Source organism: Mixophyes fleayi, chromosome 10, assembly GCF_038048845.1.
Source record: "Mixophyes fleayi isolate aMixFle1 chromosome 10, aMixFle1.hap1, whole genome shotgun sequence".
Lineage (NCBI taxonomy): Eukaryota > Metazoa > Chordata > Amphibia > Anura > Limnodynastidae > Mixophyes > Mixophyes fleayi.
This window is the reverse complement of record NC_134411.1, coordinates 46,903,852-46,921,477: the sequence shown is the minus strand read 5'-3', so window position 1 is coordinate 46,921,477 and position 17,626 is coordinate 46,903,852. Positions and strand designations below refer to the sequence as shown.

At 35.6% G+C, this 17,626-nt stretch overlaps 19 non-coding genes across 19 annotated transcripts; all 19 read left to right on the top strand.

The window, feature by feature from the left end:
- Nucleotides 1-489: 489 nt before the first annotated feature.
- On the top strand, nucleotides 490-571 carry TRNAS-UGA (transfer RNA serine (anticodon UGA)). Its single transcript has one exon. It is a non-coding gene; the product is annotated as a tRNA-Ser (tRNA).
- An 841-nt stretch (nucleotides 572-1,412) lies between these two features.
- Nucleotides 1,413-1,494, top strand: TRNAS-UGA (transfer RNA serine (anticodon UGA)). Its single transcript has one exon. It is a non-coding gene; the product is annotated as a tRNA-Ser (tRNA).
- An 841-nt stretch (nucleotides 1,495-2,335) lies between these two features.
- On the top strand, nucleotides 2,336-2,417 carry TRNAS-CGA (transfer RNA serine (anticodon CGA)). Its single transcript has one exon. It is a non-coding gene; the product is annotated as a tRNA-Ser (tRNA).
- An 839-nt stretch (nucleotides 2,418-3,256) lies between these two features.
- Nucleotides 3,257-3,338, top strand: TRNAS-UGA (transfer RNA serine (anticodon UGA)). Its single transcript has one exon. It is a non-coding gene; the product is annotated as a tRNA-Ser (tRNA).
- An 840-nt stretch (nucleotides 3,339-4,178) lies between these two features.
- On the top strand, nucleotides 4,179-4,260 carry TRNAS-UGA (transfer RNA serine (anticodon UGA)). Its single transcript has one exon. It is a non-coding gene; the product is annotated as a tRNA-Ser (tRNA).
- An 841-nt stretch (nucleotides 4,261-5,101) lies between these two features.
- TRNAS-UGA (transfer RNA serine (anticodon UGA)) lies at nucleotides 5,102-5,183 on the top strand. Its single transcript has one exon. It is a non-coding gene; the product is annotated as a tRNA-Ser (tRNA).
- An 841-nt stretch (nucleotides 5,184-6,024) lies between these two features.
- TRNAS-CGA (transfer RNA serine (anticodon CGA)) lies at nucleotides 6,025-6,106 on the top strand. Its single transcript has one exon. It is a non-coding gene; the product is annotated as a tRNA-Ser (tRNA).
- Nucleotides 6,107-6,945: 839 nt separating this feature from the next.
- On the top strand, nucleotides 6,946-7,027 carry TRNAS-CGA (transfer RNA serine (anticodon CGA)). The gene has a single exon. It is a non-coding gene; the product is annotated as a tRNA-Ser (tRNA).
- An 832-nt stretch (nucleotides 7,028-7,859) lies between these two features.
- Nucleotides 7,860-7,941, top strand: TRNAS-CGA (transfer RNA serine (anticodon CGA)). The gene has a single exon. It is a non-coding gene; the product is annotated as a tRNA-Ser (tRNA).
- An 840-nt stretch (nucleotides 7,942-8,781) lies between these two features.
- On the top strand, nucleotides 8,782-8,863 carry TRNAS-UGA (transfer RNA serine (anticodon UGA)). The gene has a single exon. It is a non-coding gene; the product is annotated as a tRNA-Ser (tRNA).
- Nucleotides 8,864-9,702: 839 nt separating this feature from the next.
- On the top strand, nucleotides 9,703-9,784 carry TRNAS-UGA (transfer RNA serine (anticodon UGA)). The gene has a single exon. It is a non-coding gene; the product is annotated as a tRNA-Ser (tRNA).
- An 819-nt stretch (nucleotides 9,785-10,603) lies between these two features.
- Nucleotides 10,604-10,685, top strand: TRNAS-CGA (transfer RNA serine (anticodon CGA)). Its single transcript has one exon. It is a non-coding gene; the product is annotated as a tRNA-Ser (tRNA).
- An 842-nt stretch (nucleotides 10,686-11,527) lies between these two features.
- On the top strand, nucleotides 11,528-11,609 carry TRNAS-UGA (transfer RNA serine (anticodon UGA)). The gene has a single exon. It is a non-coding gene; the product is annotated as a tRNA-Ser (tRNA).
- An 840-nt stretch (nucleotides 11,610-12,449) lies between these two features.
- Nucleotides 12,450-12,531, top strand: TRNAS-UGA (transfer RNA serine (anticodon UGA)). Its single transcript has one exon. It is a non-coding gene; the product is annotated as a tRNA-Ser (tRNA).
- Nucleotides 12,532-13,372: 841 nt separating this feature from the next.
- On the top strand, nucleotides 13,373-13,454 carry TRNAS-UGA (transfer RNA serine (anticodon UGA)). The gene has a single exon. It is a non-coding gene; the product is annotated as a tRNA-Ser (tRNA).
- An 840-nt stretch (nucleotides 13,455-14,294) lies between these two features.
- TRNAS-UGA (transfer RNA serine (anticodon UGA)) lies at nucleotides 14,295-14,376 on the top strand. The gene has a single exon. It is a non-coding gene; the product is annotated as a tRNA-Ser (tRNA).
- An 840-nt stretch (nucleotides 14,377-15,216) lies between these two features.
- On the top strand, nucleotides 15,217-15,298 carry TRNAS-CGA (transfer RNA serine (anticodon CGA)). The gene has a single exon. It is a non-coding gene; the product is annotated as a tRNA-Ser (tRNA).
- Nucleotides 15,299-16,139: 841 nt separating this feature from the next.
- TRNAS-CGA (transfer RNA serine (anticodon CGA)) lies at nucleotides 16,140-16,221 on the top strand. The gene has a single exon. It is a non-coding gene; the product is annotated as a tRNA-Ser (tRNA).
- An 840-nt stretch (nucleotides 16,222-17,061) lies between these two features.
- On the top strand, nucleotides 17,062-17,143 carry TRNAS-UGA (transfer RNA serine (anticodon UGA)). Its single transcript has one exon. It is a non-coding gene; the product is annotated as a tRNA-Ser (tRNA).
- Nucleotides 17,144-17,626: the final 483 nt, after the last annotated feature.

The window sequence follows — 17,626 nt, the reverse complement described above, 5'->3', positions numbered from 1 at the left end:
ACATCACTGAGACTATTCTAGTAACACAAACTCGTTGTGAAATTCATTGAATTATAACATCCATAAGACAGGAGGATTTGCACCAACAATTGTGGAAGGCGGATAACAAACTTTACACCAGAAAACACCTACCAGTCACAATTGAATGAACAGTTTCAATGGTGATGATTCTGCATTGAGAGACCAAGGAAGATTGTAATTCATCTGTAATGACAGTCATTTGCTTACATGTCCATGAAAAGTGATATAGAGAACATGGACACTTGTGGTGTCAAGGTGTAATGATTAAAACTATTGATTCTAAATCAAGTGATCAAAGACCAAATGCCTTAGAAGTCTATATTTTCCTTAAAGCTAAGCTAGCTACTAAATTGCCCTCCATTAATTCAGCAGCTGACAAAATTAAATTACATCAGAAGCAGTCTTCCAATCGTGAACCAGAAAAAAAATATTTTTGAACTCCAGCTTGTAACAACCAACAAAAAGGTTGTAGTTGTGGCCGAGTGGTTAAGGCGATGGAATTGAAATCCATTGGGGTGTCCCCGCGCAGGTTCAAATCCTGCCAGCTACGTGTTGCTTTTCAAGCATTCCCAAAACATGCACTGTATCTAAAAAAAGGTGTTAAAGAAAGTATGTTATGTTTATGAATACAAATCACCAAGGCCACCTAGCCCAAATTGAATGCAGAAAATTTAGTAATAAACTACTTATCAAAGAACAGAGGCTTTTTCCTGCATTTTAAGAACAGTGCTTAAGAAAGATTATGTAGATTTCCTTGGTGAAAAGTGCATGTTGATCCTTAGTATAATAATCATTTAATCATTCTCTGCGATCTAAGTTCAAATCCTCGCTGGGCCTTATGTGATAATTGCAAGAAACATAAAAAATAATTGAATCAATAATCAACATCAGCAAAAAGAAATGTACATCACTGAGACTATTCTAGTAACACAAACACGTTGTGAAATTCATTGAATTATAACATCCTTAATACAGTGAATTGCACCAACAATTGTGGAAGGCGGATAACAAACTTTACACCAGAAAACACCTACCAGTCACAATTGAATGAACAGTTTCAATGGTGATGATTCTGCATTGAGAGACCAAGGAAGATTGTAATTCATCTGTAATGACAGTCATTTGCTTACATGTCCATGAAAAGTGATATAGAGAACATGGACACTTGTGGTGTCAAGGTGTAATGATTAAAACTATTGATTCTAAATCAAGTGATCAAAGACCAAATGCCTTAGAAGTCTATATTTTCCTTAAAGCTAAGCTAGCTACTAAATTGCCCTCCATTAATTCAGCAGCTGACAAAATTAAATTACATCAGAAGCAGTCTGCCAATCGTGAACCAGAAAAAAAATATTTTTGAACTCCAGCTTGTAACAACCAACAAAAAGGTTGTAGTTGTGGCCGAGTGGTTAAGGCGATGGACTTGAAATCCATTGGGGTGTCCCCACGCAGGTTCAAATCCTGCCAGCTACGTGTTGCTTTTCAAGCTTACCCAAAACATGCAAAGTATCTAAAAAAAGGTGTTAAAGAAAGTATGTTATGTTTATGAATACAAATCACCAAGGCCACCTAGCCCAAATTGACCTGCAGAAAATTTAGTAATAAACTACTTATCAAAGAACAGAGGCTTTTTCCTGCGTTTTAAGAACAGTGCTTAAGAAAGATTATGTAAATTTCCTGGTGAAAAGTGCATGTTGATCCTTAGTATAATAATCATTTAATCATTTTCTGCGATCTAAGTTCAAATCCTCGCTGGGCCTTATGTGATAATTGCAAGAAACATAAAAAATAATTGAATCAATAATCAACATCAGCAAAAAGAAATGTACATCACTGAGACTATTCTAGTAACACAAACACGTTGTGAAATTCATTGAATTATAACATCCTTAATACAGTAAATTGCACCAACAATTGTGGAAGGCGGATAACAAACTTTACACCAGAAAACACCTACCAGTCACAATTGAATGAACAGTTTCAATGGTGATGATTCTGCATTGAGAGACCAAGGAAGATTGTAATTCATCTGTAATGACAGTCATTTGCTTACATGTCCATGAAAAGTGATATAGAGAACATGGACACTTGTGGTGTCAAGGTGTAATGATTAAAACTATTGATTCTAAATCAAGTGATCAAAGACCAAATGCCTTAGAAGTCTATATTTTCCTTAAAGCTAAGCTAGCTACTAAATTGCCCTCCATTAATTCAGCAGCTGACAAAATTAAATTACATCAGAAGCAGTCTGCCAATCGTGAACCAGAAAAAAAATATTTTTGAACTCCAGCTTGTAACAACCAACAAAAAGGTTGTAGTTGTGGCCGAGTGGTTAAGGCGACGGACTCGAAATCCATTGGGGTGTCCCCGCGCAGGTTCAAATCCTGCCAGCTACGTGTTGCTTTTCAAGCTTACCCAAAACATGCACTGTATCTAAAAAAGGTGTTAAGGAAAGTATGTTATGTTTATGAATACAAATCACCAAGGCCACCTAGCCCAAATTGACCTGCAGAAAATTTAGTAATAAACTACTTATCAAAGAACAGAGGCTTTTTCCTGCGTTTTAAGAACAGTGCTTAAGAAAGATTATGTAGTTTTCCTGGTGAAAAGTGCATGTTGATCCTTAGTATAATAATCATTTAATCATTTTCTGCGATCTAAGTTCAAATCCTCGCTGGGCCTTATGTGATAATTGCAAGAAACATAAAAAATAATTGAATCAAAAATCAACATCAGCAAAAAGAAATGTACATCACTGAGACTATTCTAGTAACACAAACACGTTGTGAAATTCATTGAATTATAACATCCTTAATACAGTGAATTGCACCAACAATTGTGGAAGGCGGATAACAAACTTTACACCAGAAAACACCTACAAGTCACAATTGAATGAACAGTTTCAATGGTGATGATTCTGCATTGAGAGACCAAGGAAGATTGTAATTCATCTGTAATGACAGTCATTTGCTTACATGTCCATGAAAAGTGATATAGAGAACATGGACACTTGTGGTGTCAAGGTGTAATGATTAAAACTATTGATTCTAAATCAAGTGATCAAAGACCAAATGCCTTAGAAGTCTATATTTTCCTTAAAGCTAAGCTAGCTACTAAATTGCCCTCCATTAATTCAGCAGCTGACAAAATTAAATTACATCAGAAGCAGTCTGCCAATCGTGAACCAGAAAAAAATATTTTTGAACTCCAGCTTGTAACAACCAACAAAAAGGTTGTAGTTGTGGCCGAGTGGTTATGGCAATGGAATTGAAATCCATTGGGGTGTCCACGCGCAGGTTCAAATCCTGCCAGCTACATGTTGCTTTTCAAGCTTACCCAAAACATGCAAAGTATCTAAAAAAAGGTGTTAAAGAAAGTATGTTATGTTTATAAATACAAATCACCAAGGCCACCTAGCCCAAATTGACCTGCAGAAAATTTAGTAATAAACTACTTATCAAAGAACAGAGGCTTTTTCCTGCGTTTTAAGAACAGTGCTTAAGAAAGATTATGTAGATTTCCTGGTGAAAAGTGCATGTTGATCCTTAGTATAATAATCATTTAATCATTTTCTGCGATCTAAGTTCAAATCCTCGCTGGGCCTTATGTGATAATTGCAAGAAACATAAAAAATAATTGAATCAATAATCAACATCAGCAAAAAGAAATGTACATCACTGAGACTATTCTAGTAACACAAACACGTTGTGAAATTCATTGAATTATAACATCCTTAATACAGTGAATTGCACCAACAATTGTGGAAGGCGGATAACAAACTTTACACCAGAAAACACCTACCAGTCACAATTGAATGAACAGTTTCAATGGTGATGATTCTGCATTGAGAGACCAAGGAAGATTGTAATTCATCTGTAATGACAGTCATTTGCTTACATGTCCATGAAAAGTGATATAGAGAACATGGACACTTGTGGTGTCAAGTGTAATGATTAAAACTATTGATTCTAAATCAAGTGATCAAAGACCAAATGCCTTAGAAGTCTATATTTTCCTTAAAGCTAAGCTAGCTACTAAATTGCCCTCCATTAATTCAGCAGCTGACAAAATTAAATTACATCAGAAGCAGTCTGCCAATCGTGAACCAGAAAAAAAATATTTTTGAACTCCAGCTTGTAACAACCAACAAAAAGGTTGTAGTTGTGGCCGAGTGGTTAAGGCGATGGACTTGAAATCCATTGGGGTGTCCACGCGCAGGTTCAAATGCTGCCAGCTACGTGTTGCTTTTCAAGCTTACCCAAAACATGCAAAGTATCTAAAAAAAGGTGTTAAAGAAAGTATGTTATGTTTATGAATACAAATCACCAAGGCCACCTAGCCCAAATTGACCTGCAGAAAATTTAGTAATAAACTACTTATCAAAGAACAGAGGCTTTTTCCTGCGTTTTAAGAACAGTGCTTAAGAAAGATTATGTAGATTTCCTGGTGAAAAGTGCATGTTGATCCTTAGTATAATAATCATTTAATCATTTTCTGCGATCTAAGTTCAAATCCTCGCTGGGCCTTATGTGATAATTGCAAGAAACATAAAAAATAATTGAATCAATAATCAACATCAGCAAAAAGAAATGTACCTCACTGAGACTATTCTAGTAACACAAACACGTTGTGAAATTCATTGAATTATAACATCCTTAATACAGTGAATTGCACCAACAATTGTGGAAGGCGGATAACAAACTTTACACCAGAAAACACCTACCAGTCACAATTGAATGAACAGTTTCAATGGTGATGATTCTGCATTGAGAGACCAAGGAAGATTGTAATTCATCTGTAATGACAGTCATTTGCTTACATGTCCATGAAAAGTGATATAGAGAACATGGACACTTGTGGTGTCAAGGTGTAATGATTAAAACTATTGATTCTAAATCAAGTGATCAAAGACCAAATTGCTTAGAAGTCTATATTTTCCTTAAAGCTAAGCTAGCTACTAAATTGCCCTCCATTAATTCAGCAGCTGACAAAATTAAATTACATCAGAAGCAGTCTGCCAATCGTGAACCAGAAAAAAAATATTTTTGAACTCCAGCTTGTAACAACCAACAAAAAGGTTGTAGTTGTGGCCGAGTGGTTATGGCAATGGAATTGAAATCCATTGGGGTGTCCACGCGCAGGTTCAAATCCTGCCAGCTACATGTTGCTTTTCAAGCTTACCCAAAACATGCAAAGTATCTAAAAAAAGGTGTTAAAGAAAGTATGTTATGTTTATAAATACAAATCACCAAGGCCACCTAGCCCAAATTGACCTGCAGAAAATTTAGTAATAAACTACTTATCAAAGAACAGAGGCTTTTTCCTGCGTTTTAAGAACAGTGCTTAAGAAAGATTATGTAGATTTCCTGGTGAAAAGTGCATGTTGATCCTTAGTATAATAATCATTTAATCATTTTCTGCGATCTAAGTTCAAATCCTCGCTGGGCCTTATGTGATAATTGCAAGAAACATAAAAAATAATTGAATCAATAATCAACATCAGCAAAAAGAAATGTACATCACTGAGACTATTCTAGTAACACAAACACGTTGTGAAATTCATTGAATTATAACATCCTTAATACAGTGAATTGCACCAACAATTGTGGAAGGCGGATAACAAACTTTACACCAGAAAACACCTACCAGTCACAATTGAATGAACAGTTTCAATGGTGATGATTCTGCATTGAGAGACCAAGGAAGATTGTAATTCATCTGTAATGACAGTCATTTGCTTACATGTCCATGAAAAGTGATATAGAGAACATGGACACTTGTGGTGTCAAGGTGTAATGATTAAAACTATTGATTCTAAATCAAGTGATCAAAGACCAAATGCCTTAGAAGTCTATATTTTCCTTAAAGCTAAGCTAGCTACTAAATTGCCCTCCATTAATTCAGCAGCTGACAAAATTAAATTACATCAGAAGCAGTCTGCCAATCGTGAACCAGAAAAAAAATATTTTTGAACTCCAGCTTGTAGCAACCAACAAAAAGGTTGTAGTTGTGGCCGAGTGGTTAAGGCGATGGACTCGAAATCCATTGGGGTGTCCCCGCGCAGGTTCAAATCCTGCCAGCTACGTGTTGCTTTTCAAGCTTACCCAAAACATGCACTGTATCTAAAAAGGTGTTAAAGAAAGTATGTTATGTTTATGAATACAAATCACCAAGGCCACCTAGCCCAAATTGAATGCAGAAAATTTAGTAATAAACTACTTATCAAAGAACAGAGGCTTTTTCCTGTGTTTTAAGAACAGTGCTTAAGAAAGATTATGTAGATTTCCTGGTGAAAAGTGCATGTTGATCCTTAGTATAATAATCATTTAATCATTCTCTGCGATCTAAGTTCAAATCCTCGCTGGGCCTTATGTGATAATTGCAAGAAACATAAAAAAATAATTGAATCAATAATCAACATCAGCAAAAAGAAATGTACATCACTGAGACTATTCTAGTAACACAAACACGTTGTGAAATTCATTGAATTATAACATCCTTAATACAGTGAATTGCACCAACAATTGTGGAAGGCGGATAACAAACTTTACACCAGAAAACACCTACCAGTCACAATTGAATGAACAGTTTCAATGGTGATGATTCTGCATTGAGAGACCAAGGAAGATTGTAATTCATCTGTAATGACAGTCATTTGCTTACATGTCCATGAAAAGTGATATAGAGAACATGGACACTTGTGGTGTCAAGGTGTAATGATTAAAACTATTGATTCTAAATCAAGTGATCAAAGACCAAATGCCTTAGAAGTCTATATTTTCCTTAAAGCTAAGCTAGCTACTAAATTGGCCTCCATTAATTCAGCAGCTGACAAAATTAAATTACATCAGAAGCAGTCTGCCAATCGTGAACCAGAAAAAAAATATTTTTGAACTCCAGCTTGTAACAACCAACAAAAAGGTTGTAGTTGTGGCCGAGTGGTTAAGGCGATGGACTCGAAATCCATTGGGGTGTCCCCGCGCAGGTTCAAATCCTGCCAGCTACGTGTTGCTTTTCAAGCTTACCCAAAACATGCACTGTATCTAAAAAAGGTGTTAAAGAAAGTATGTTATGTTTATGAATACAAATCACCAAGGCCACCTAGCCCAAATTGACCTGCAGAAAATTTAGTAATAAACTACTTATCAAAGAACAGAGGCTTTTTCCTGCATTTTAAGAACAGTGCTTAAGAAAGATTATGTAGATTTCCTGGTGAAAAGTGCATGTTGATCCTTAGTATAATAATCATTTTCTGCGATCTAAGTTCAAATCCTCGCTGGGCCTTATGTGATAATTGCAAGAAACATAAAAAATAATTGAATCAATAATCAACATCAGCAAAAAGAAATGTACATCACTGAGACTATTCTAGTAACACAAACACGTTGTGAAATTCATTGAATTATAACATCCTTAATACAGTGAATTGCACCAACAATTGTGGAAGGCGGATAACAAACTTTACACCAGAAAACACCTACCAGTCACAATTGAATGAACAGTTTCAATGGTGATGATTCTGCATTGAGAGACCAAGGAAGATTGTAATTCATCTGTAATGACAGTCATTTGCTTACATGTCCATGAAAAGTGATATAGAGAACATGGACACTTGTGGTGTCAAGGTGTAATGATTAAAACTATTGATTCTAAATCAAGTGATCAAAGACCAAATGCCTTAGAAGTCTATATTTTCCTTAAAGCTAAGCTAGCTACTAAATTGCCCTCCATTAATTCAGCAGCTGACAAAATTAAATTACATCAGAAGCAGTCTGCCAATCGTGAACCAGAAAAAAAATATTTTTGAACTCCAGCTTGTAACAACCAACAAAAAGGTTGTAGTTGTGGCCGAGTGGTTAAGGCGATGGACTCGAAATCTATTGGGGTGTCCCCGCGCAGGTTCAAATCCTGCCAGCTACGTGTTGCTTTTCAAGCTTACCCAAAACATGCACTGTATCTAAAAAAGGTGTTAAAGAAAGTATGTTATGTTTATGAATACAAATCACCAAGGCAACCTAGCCCAAATTGACCTGCAGAAAATTTAGTAATAAACTACTTATCAAAGAACAGAGGCTTTTTCCTGCATTTTAAGAACAGTGCTTAAGAAAGATTATGTAGATTTCCTGGTGAAAAGTGCATGTTGATCCTTAGTATAATAATCATTTAATCATTTTCTGCGATCTAAGTTCAAATCCTCGCTGGGCCTTATGTGATAATTGCAAGAAACATAAAAAATAATTGAATCAATAATCAACATCAGCAAAAAGAAATGTACATCACTGAGACTATTCTAGTAACACAAACACGTTGTGAAATTCATTGAATTATAACATCCTTAATACAGTGAATTGCACCAACAATTGTGGAAGGCGGATAACAAACTTTACACCAGAAAACACCTACCAGTCACAATTGAATGAACAGTTTCAATGGTGATGATTCTGCATTGAGAGACCAAGGAAGATTGTAATTCATCTGTAATGACAGTCATTTGCTTACATGTCCATGAAAAGTGATATAGAGAACATGGACACTTGTGGTGTCAAGGTGTAATGATTAAAACTATTGATTCTAAATCAAGTGATCAAAGACCAAATGCCTTAGAAGTCTATATTTTCCTTAAAGCTAAGCTAGCTACTAAATTGCCCTCCATTAATTCAGCAGCTGACAAAATTAAATTACATCAGAAGCAGTCTTCCAATCGTGAACCAGAAAAAAAATATTTTTGAACTCCAGCTTGTAACAACCAACAAAAAGGTTGTAGTTGTGGCCGAGTGGTTAAGGCGCTGGACTTGAAATCCATTGGGGTGTCCCCGCGCAGGTTCAAATCCTGCCAGCTACGTGTTGCTTTTCAAGCTTACCCAAAACATGCACTGTATCTAAAAAAGGTGTTAAAGAAAGTATGTTATGTTTATGAATACAAATCACCAAGGCCACCTAGCCCAAATTGACCTGCAGAAAATTTAGTAATAAACTACTTATCAAAGAACAGAGGCTTTTTCCTGCATTTTAAGAACAGTGCTTAAGAAAGATTATGTAGATTTCTTGGTGAAAAGTGCATGTTGATCCTTAGTATAATAATCATTTAATCATTTTCTGCGATCTAAGTTCAAATCCTCGCTGGGCCTTATGTGATAATTGCAAGAAACATAAAAAATAATTGAATCAATAATCAACATCAGCAAAAAGAAATGTACATCACTGAGACTATTCTAGTAACACAAACACGTTGTGAAATTCATTGAATTATAACATCCTTAATACAGTGAATTGCACCAACAATTGTGGAAGGCGGATAACAAACTTTACACCAGAAAACACCTACCAGTCACAATTGAATGAACAGTTTCAATGGTGATGATTCTGCATTGAGAGACCAAGGAAGATTGTAATTCATCTGTAATGACAGTCATTTGCTTACATGTCCATGAAAAGTGATATAGAGAACATGGACACTTGTGGTGTCAAGGTGTAATGATTAAAACTATTGATTCTAAATCAAGTGATCAAAGACCAAATGCCTTAGAAGTCTATATTTTCCTTAAAGCTAAGCTAGCTACTAAATTGCCCTCCATTAATTAGCAGCTGACAAAATTAAATTACATCAGAAGCAGACTGCCAATCGTGAACCAGAAAAAAAATATTTTTGAACTCCAGCTTGTAACAACCAACAAAAAGGTTGTAGTTGTGGCCGAGTGGTTAAGGCGATGGACTTGAAATCCATTGGGGTGTCCCCGCGCAGGTTCAAATCCTGCCAGCTATGTGTTGCTTTTCAAGCTTACCCAAAACATGCACTGTATCTAAAAAAGGTGTTAAAGAAAGTATGTTATGTTTATGAATACAAATCACCAAGGCCACCTAGCCCAAATTGACCTGCAGAAAATTTAGTAATAAACTACTTATCAAAGAACAGAGGCTTTTTCCTGTGTTTTAAGAACAGTGCTTAAGAAAGATTATGTAGATTTCCTGGTGAAAAGTGCATGTTGATCCTTAGTATAATAATCATTTAATCATTTTCTGCGATCTAAGTTCAAATCCTCGCTGGGCCTTATGTGATAATTGCAAGAAACATAAAAAATAATTGAATCAATAATCAACATCAGCAAAAAGAAATGTACATCACTGAGACGTTGTGAAATTCATTGAATTATAACATCCTTAATACAGTGAATTGCACCAACAATTGTGCAAGGCGGATAACAAACTTTACACCAGAAAACTCCTACCAGTCACAATTGAATGAACAGTTTCAATGGTGATGATTCTGCATTGAGAGACCAAGGAAGATTGTAATTCATCTGTAATGACAGTCATTTGCTTACATGTCCATGAAAAGTGATATAGAGAACATGGACACTTGTGGTGTCAAGGTGTAATGATTAAAACTATTGATTCTAAATCAAGTGATCAAAGACCAAATGCCTTAGAAGTCTATATTTTCCTTAAAGCTAAGCTAGCTACTAAATTGCACTCCATTAATTCAGCAGCTGACAAAATTAAATTACATCAGAAGCAGTCTGCCAATCGTGAACCAGAAAAAAAATATTTTTGAACTCAGCTTGTAACAACCAACAAAAAGGTTGTAGTTGTGGCCGAGTGGTTAAGGCGATGGACTCGAAATCCATTGGGGTGTCCCCGCGCAGGTTCAAATCCTACCAGCTACGTGTTGCTTTTCAAGCTTACCCAAAACATGCACTGTATCTAAAAAAGGTGTTAAAGAGAAAGTATGTTATGTTTATGAATACAAATCACCAAGGCCACCTAGCCCAAATTGACCTGCAGAAAATTTAGTAATAAACTACTTATCAAAGAACAGAGGCTTTTTCCTGCATTTTAAGAACAGTGCTTAAGAAAGATTATGTAGATTTCCTGGTGAAAAGTGCATGTTGATCCTTAGTATAATAATCATTTAATCATTTTCTGCGATCTAAGTTCAAATCCTCGCTGGGCCTTATGTGATAATTGCAAGAAACATAAAAAATAATTGAATCAATAATCAACATCAGCAAAAAGAAATGTACATCACTGAGACTATTCTAGTAACACAAACACGTTGTGAAATTCATTGAATTATAACATCCTTAATACAGTGAATTGCACCAACAATTGTGGAAGGCGGATAACAAACTTTACACCAGAAAACACCTACCAGTCACAATTGAATGAACAGTTTCAATGGTGATGATTCTGCATTGAGAGACCAAGGAAGATTGTAATTCATCTGTAATGACAGTCATTTGCTTACATGTCCATGAAAAGTGATATAGAGAACATGGACACTTGTGGTGTCAAGGTGTAATGATTAAAACTATTGATTCTAAATCAAGTGATCAAAGACCAAATGCCTTAGAAGTCTATATTTTCCTTAAAGCTAAGCTAGCTACTAAATTGGCCTCCATTAATTCAGCAGCTGACAAAATTAAATTACATCAGAAGCAGACTGCCAATCGTGAACCAGAAAAAAAATATTTTTGAACTCCAGGTGGTAACAACCAACAAAAAGGTTGTAGTTGTGGCCGAGTGGTTAAGGCGATGGACTTGAAATCCATTGGGGTGTCCCCGCGCAGGTTCAAATCCTGCCAGCTACGTGTTGCTTTTCAAGCTTACCCAAAACATGCACTGTATCTAAAAAAGGTGTTAAAGAAAGTATGTTATGTTTATGAATACAAATCACCAAGGCCACCTAGCCCAAATTGACCTGCAGAAAATTTAGTAATAAACTACTTATCAAAGAACAGAGGCTTTTTCCTGTGTTTTAAGAACAGTGCTTAAGAAAGATTATGTAGATTTCCTGGTGAAAAGTGCATGTTGATCCTTAGTATAATAATCATTTAATCATTTTCTGCGATCTAAGTTCAAATCCTCGCTGGGCCTTATGTGATAATTGCAAGAAACATAAAAAATAATTGAATCAATAATCAACATCAGCAAAAAGAAATGTACATCACTGAGACTATTCTAGTAACACAAACACGTTGTGAAATTCATTGAATTATAACATCCTTAATACAGTGAATTGCACCAACAATTGTGGAAGGCGGATAACAAACTTTACACCAGAAAACACCTACCAGTCACAATTGAATGAACAGTTTCAATGGTGATGATTCTGCATTGAGAGACCAAGGAAGATTGTAATTCATCTGTAATGACAGTCATTTGCTTACATGTCCATGAAAAGTGATATAGAGAACATGGACACTTGTGGTGTCAAGGTGTAATGATTAAAACTATTGATTCTAAATCAAGTGATCAAAGACCAAATGCCTTAGAAGTCTATATTTTCCTTAAAGCTAAGCTAGCTACTAAATTGCCCTCCGTTAATTCAGCAGCTGACAAAATTAAATTACATCAGAAGCAGTCTGCCAATCGTGAACCAGAAAAAAAATATTTTTGAACTCCAGCTTGTAACAACCAACAAAAAGGTTGTAGTTGTGGCCGAGTGGTTAAGGCGATGGACTTGAAATCCATTGGGGTGTCCCCGCGCAGGTTCAAATCCTGCCAGCTACGTGTTGCTTTTCAAGCTTACCCAAAACATGCAAAGTATCTAAAAAAAGGTGTTAAAGAAAGTATGTTATGTTTATGAATACAAATCACCAAGGCCACCTAGCCCAAATTGACCTGCAGAAAATTTAGTAATAAACTACTTATCAAAGAACAGAGGCTTTTTCCTGTGTTTTAAGAACAGTGCTTAAGAAAGATTATGTAGATTTCCTGGTGAAAAGTGCATGTTGATCCTTAGTATAATAATCATTTAATCATTTTCTGCGATCTAAGTTCAAATCCTCGCTGGGCCTTATGTGATAATTGCAAGAAACATAAAAAATAATTGAATCAATAATCAACATCAGCAAAAAGAAATGTACATCACTGAGACTATTCTAGTAACACAAACACGTTGTGAAATTCATTGAATTATAACATCCTTAATACAGTGAATTGCACCAACAATTGTGGAAGGCGGATAACAAACTTTACACCAGAAAACACCTACCAGTCACAATTGAATGAACAGTTTCAATGGTGATGATTCTGCATTGAGAGACCAAGGAAGATTGTAATTCATCTGTAATGACAGTCATTTGCTTACATGTCCATGAAAAGTGATATAGAGAACATGGACACTTGTGGTGTCAAGGTGTAATGATTAAAACTATTGATTCTAAATCAAGTGATCAAAGACCAAATGCCTTAGAAGTCTATATTTTCCTTAAAGCTAAGCTAGCTACTAAATTGCCCTCCATTAATTCAGCAGCTGACAAAATTAAATTACATCAGAAGCAGACTGCCAATCGTGAACCAGAAAAAAAATATTTTTGAACTCCAGCTTGTAACAACCAACAAAAAGGTTGTAGTTGTGGCCGAGTGGTTAAGGCGATGGACTTGAAATCCATTGGGGTGTCCCCGCGCAGGTTCAAATCCTGCCAACTACGTGTTGCTTTTCAAGCTTACCCAAAACATGCACTGTATCTAAAAAAGGTGTTAAAGAAAGTATGTTATGTTTATGAATACAAATCACCAAGGCCACCTAGCCCAAATTGACCTGCAGAAAATTTAGTAATAAACTACTTATCAAAGAACAGAGGCTTTTTCCTGTGTTTTAAGAACAGTGCTTAAGAAAGATTATGTAGATTTCCTGGTGAAAAGTGCATGTTGATCCTTAGTATAATAATCATTTAATCATTTTCTGCGATCTAAGTTCAAATCCTCGCTGGGCCTTATGTGATAATTGCAAGAAACATAAAAAATAATTGAATCAATAATCAACATCAGCAAAAAGAAATGTACAGCACTGAGACTATTCTAGTAACACAAACACGTTGTGAAATTCATTGAATTATAACATCCTTAATACAGTGAATTGCACCAACAATTGTGGAAGACGGATAACAAACTTTACACCAGAAAACACCTACCAGTCACAATTGAATGAACAGTTTCAATGGTGATGATTCTGCATTGAGAGACCAAGGAAGATTGTAATTCATCTGTAATGACAGTCATTTGCTTACATGTCCATGAAAAGTGATATAGAGAACATGGACACTTGTGGTGTCAAGGTGTAATGATTAAAACTATTGATTCTAAATCAAGTGATCAAAGACCAAATGCCTTAGAAGTCTATATTTTCCTTAAAGCTAAGCTAGCTACTAAATTGGCCGCCATTAATTCAGCAGCTGACAAAATTAAATTACATCAGAAGCAGTCTGCCAATCGTGAACCAGAAAAAAAATATTTTTGAACTCCAGCTTGTAACAACCAACAAAAAGGTTGTAGTTGTGGCCGAGTGGTTAAGGCGATGGACTTGAAATCCATTGGGGTGTCCCCGCGCAGGTTCAAATCCTGCCAGCTACGTGTTGCTTTTCAAGCATTCCCAAAACATGCAAAGTATCTAAAAAAAGGTGTTAAAGAAAGTATGTTATGTTTATGAATACAAATCACCAAGGCCACCTAGCCCAAATTGAATGCAGAAAATTTAGTAATAAACTACTTATCAAAGAACAGAGGCTTTTTCCTGTGTTTTAAGAACAGTGCTTAAGAAAGATTATGTAGATTTCCTGGTGAAAAGTGCATGTTGATCCTTAGTATAATAATCATTTAATCATTCTCTGCGATCTAAGTTCAAATCCTCGCTGGGCCTTATGTGATAATTGCAAGAAACATAAAAAATAATTGAATCAATAATCAACATCAGCAAAAAGAAATGTACATCACTGAGACTATTCTAGTAACACAAACACGTTGTGAAATTCATTGAATTATAACATCCTTAATACAGTGAATTGCACCAACAATTGTGGAAGGCGGATAACAAACTTTACACCAGAAAACACCTACCAGTCACAATTGAATGAACAGTTTCAATGGTGATGATTCTGCATTGAGAGACCAAGGAAGATTGTAATTCATCTGTAATGACAGTCATTTGCTTACATGTCCATGAAAAGTGATATAGAGAACATGGACACTTGTGGTGTCAAGGTGTAATGATTAAAACTATTGATTCTAAATCAAGTGATCAAAGACCAAATGCCTTAGAAGTCTACATTTTCCTTAAAGCTAAGCTAGCTACTAAATTGGCCACCATTAATTCAGCAGCTGACAAAATTAAATTACATCAGAAGCAGTCTGCCAATCGTGAACCAGAAAAAAAATATTTTTGAACTCCAGCTTGTAACAACCAACAAAAAAGTTGTAGTTGTGGCCGAGTGGTTAAGGCGATGGACTCGAAATCCATTGGGGTGTCCCTGCGCAGGTTCAAATTCTGCCAGCTACGTGTTGCTTTTCAAGCTTACCCAAAACATGCAAAGTATCTAAAAAAAGGTGTTAAAGAAAGTATGTTATGTTTATGAATACAAATCACCAAAGCTACCTAGCCCAAATTGACTTGCAGACCATTTAGTAATAAGCTACTTATCAAAGAACAGAGGCTTTTTCCTGCGTTTTAAGAACAGTGTTTAAGAAAGATTATGTAGTTTTCCTGGTGAAAAGTGCATGTTGATCCTTAGTATAATAATCATTTAGTCATTTTCTGCGATCTAAGTTCAAATCCTCGCTGGGCCTTATGTGATAATTGCAAGAAACATAAAATATAATTGAATCAATAATCAACATCAGCAAAAAGAAATGTACATCACTGAGACTATTCTAGTAACACAAACACGTTGTGAAATTCATTGAATTATAACATCCTTAATACAGTGAATTGCACCAACAATTGTGGAAGGCGGATAACAAACTTAACACCAGAAAACACCTACCAGTCACAATTGAATGAACAGTTTCAATGGTGATGATTCTGCATTGAGAGACCAAGGAAGATTGTAATTCATCTGTAATGACAGTCATTTGCTTACATGTCCATGAAAAGTGATATAGAGAACATGGACACTTGTGGTGTCAAGGTGTAATGATTAAAACTATTGATTCTAAATCAAGTGATCAAAGACCAAATGCCTTAGAAGTCTATATTTTCCTTAAAGCTAAGCTAGCTACTAAATTGCCCTCCATTAATTCAGCAGCTGACAAAATTAAATTACATCAGAAGCAGTCTGCCAATCGTGAACCAGAAAAAAAATATTTTTGAACTCCAGCTTGTAACAACCAACAAAAAGGTTGTAGTTGTGGCCGAGTGGTTAAGGCGATGGACTCGAAATTCATTGGGGTGTCCCCGCGCAGGTTCAAATCCTGCCAGCTACGTGTTGCTTTTCAAGCTTACCCAAAACATGCACTGTATCTAAAAAAGGTGTTAAAGAAAGTATGTTATGTTTATGAATACAAATCACCAAGGCCACCTAGCCCAAATTGACCTGCAGAAAATTTAGTAATAAACTACTTATCAAAGAACAGAGGCTTTTTCCTGTGTTTTAAGAACAGTGCTTAAGAAAGATTATGTAGATTTCCTGGTGAAAAGTGCATGTTGATCCTTAGTATAATAATCATTTAATCATTTTCTGCGATCTAAGTTCAAATCCTCGCTGGGCCTTATGTGATAATTGCAAGAAACATAAAAAATAATTGAATCAATAATCAACATCAGCAAAAAGAAATGTACATCACTGAGACTATTCTAGTAACACAAACACGTTGTGAAATTCATTGAATTATAACATCCTTAATACAGTGAATTGCACCAACAATTGTGGAAGGCGGATAACAAACTTTACACCAGACAACACCTACCAGTCACAATTGAATGAACAGTTTCAATGGTGATGATTCTGCATTGAGAGACCAAGGAAGATTGTAATTCATCTGTAATGACAGTCATTTGCTTACATGTCCATGAAAAGTGATATAGAGAACATGGACACTTGTGGTGTCAAGGTGTAATGATTAAAACTATTGATTCTAAATCAAGTGATCAAAGACCAAATGCCTTAGAAGTCTATATTTTCCTTAAAGCTAAGCTAGCTACTAAATTGCCCTCCATTAATTCAGCAGCTGACAAAATTAAATTACATCAGAAGCAGACTGCCAATCGTGAACCAGAAAAAAAATATTTTTGAACTCCAGCTTGTAACAACCAACAAAAAGGTTGTAGTTGTGGCCGAGTGGTTAAGGCGATGGACTTGAAATCCATTGGGGTGTCCCCGCGCAGGTTCAAATCCTGCCAGCTACGTGTTGCTTTTCAAGCTTACCCAAAACATGCACTGTATCTAAAAAAAGGTGTTAAAGAAAGTATGTTATGTTTATGAATACAAATCACCAAGGCCACCTACCCCAAATTGACCTGCAGAAAATTTAGTAATAAACTACTTATCAAAGAACAAAGGCTTTTTCCTCCGTTTTAAGAACAGTGCTTAAGAAAGATTATGTAGATTTCCTGGTGAAAAGTGCATGTTGATCCTTAGTATAATAATCATTTAATCATTCTCTGCGATCTAAGTTCAAATCCTCGCTGGGCCTTATGTGATAATTGCAAGAAACATAAAAAATAATTGAATCAATAATCAACATCAGCAAAAAGAAATGTACATCACTGAGACTATTCTAGTAACACAAACACGTTGTGAAATTCATTGAATTATAACATCCTTAATACAGTGAATTGCACCAACAATTGTGGAAGGCGGATAACAAACTTTACACCAGAAGACACCTA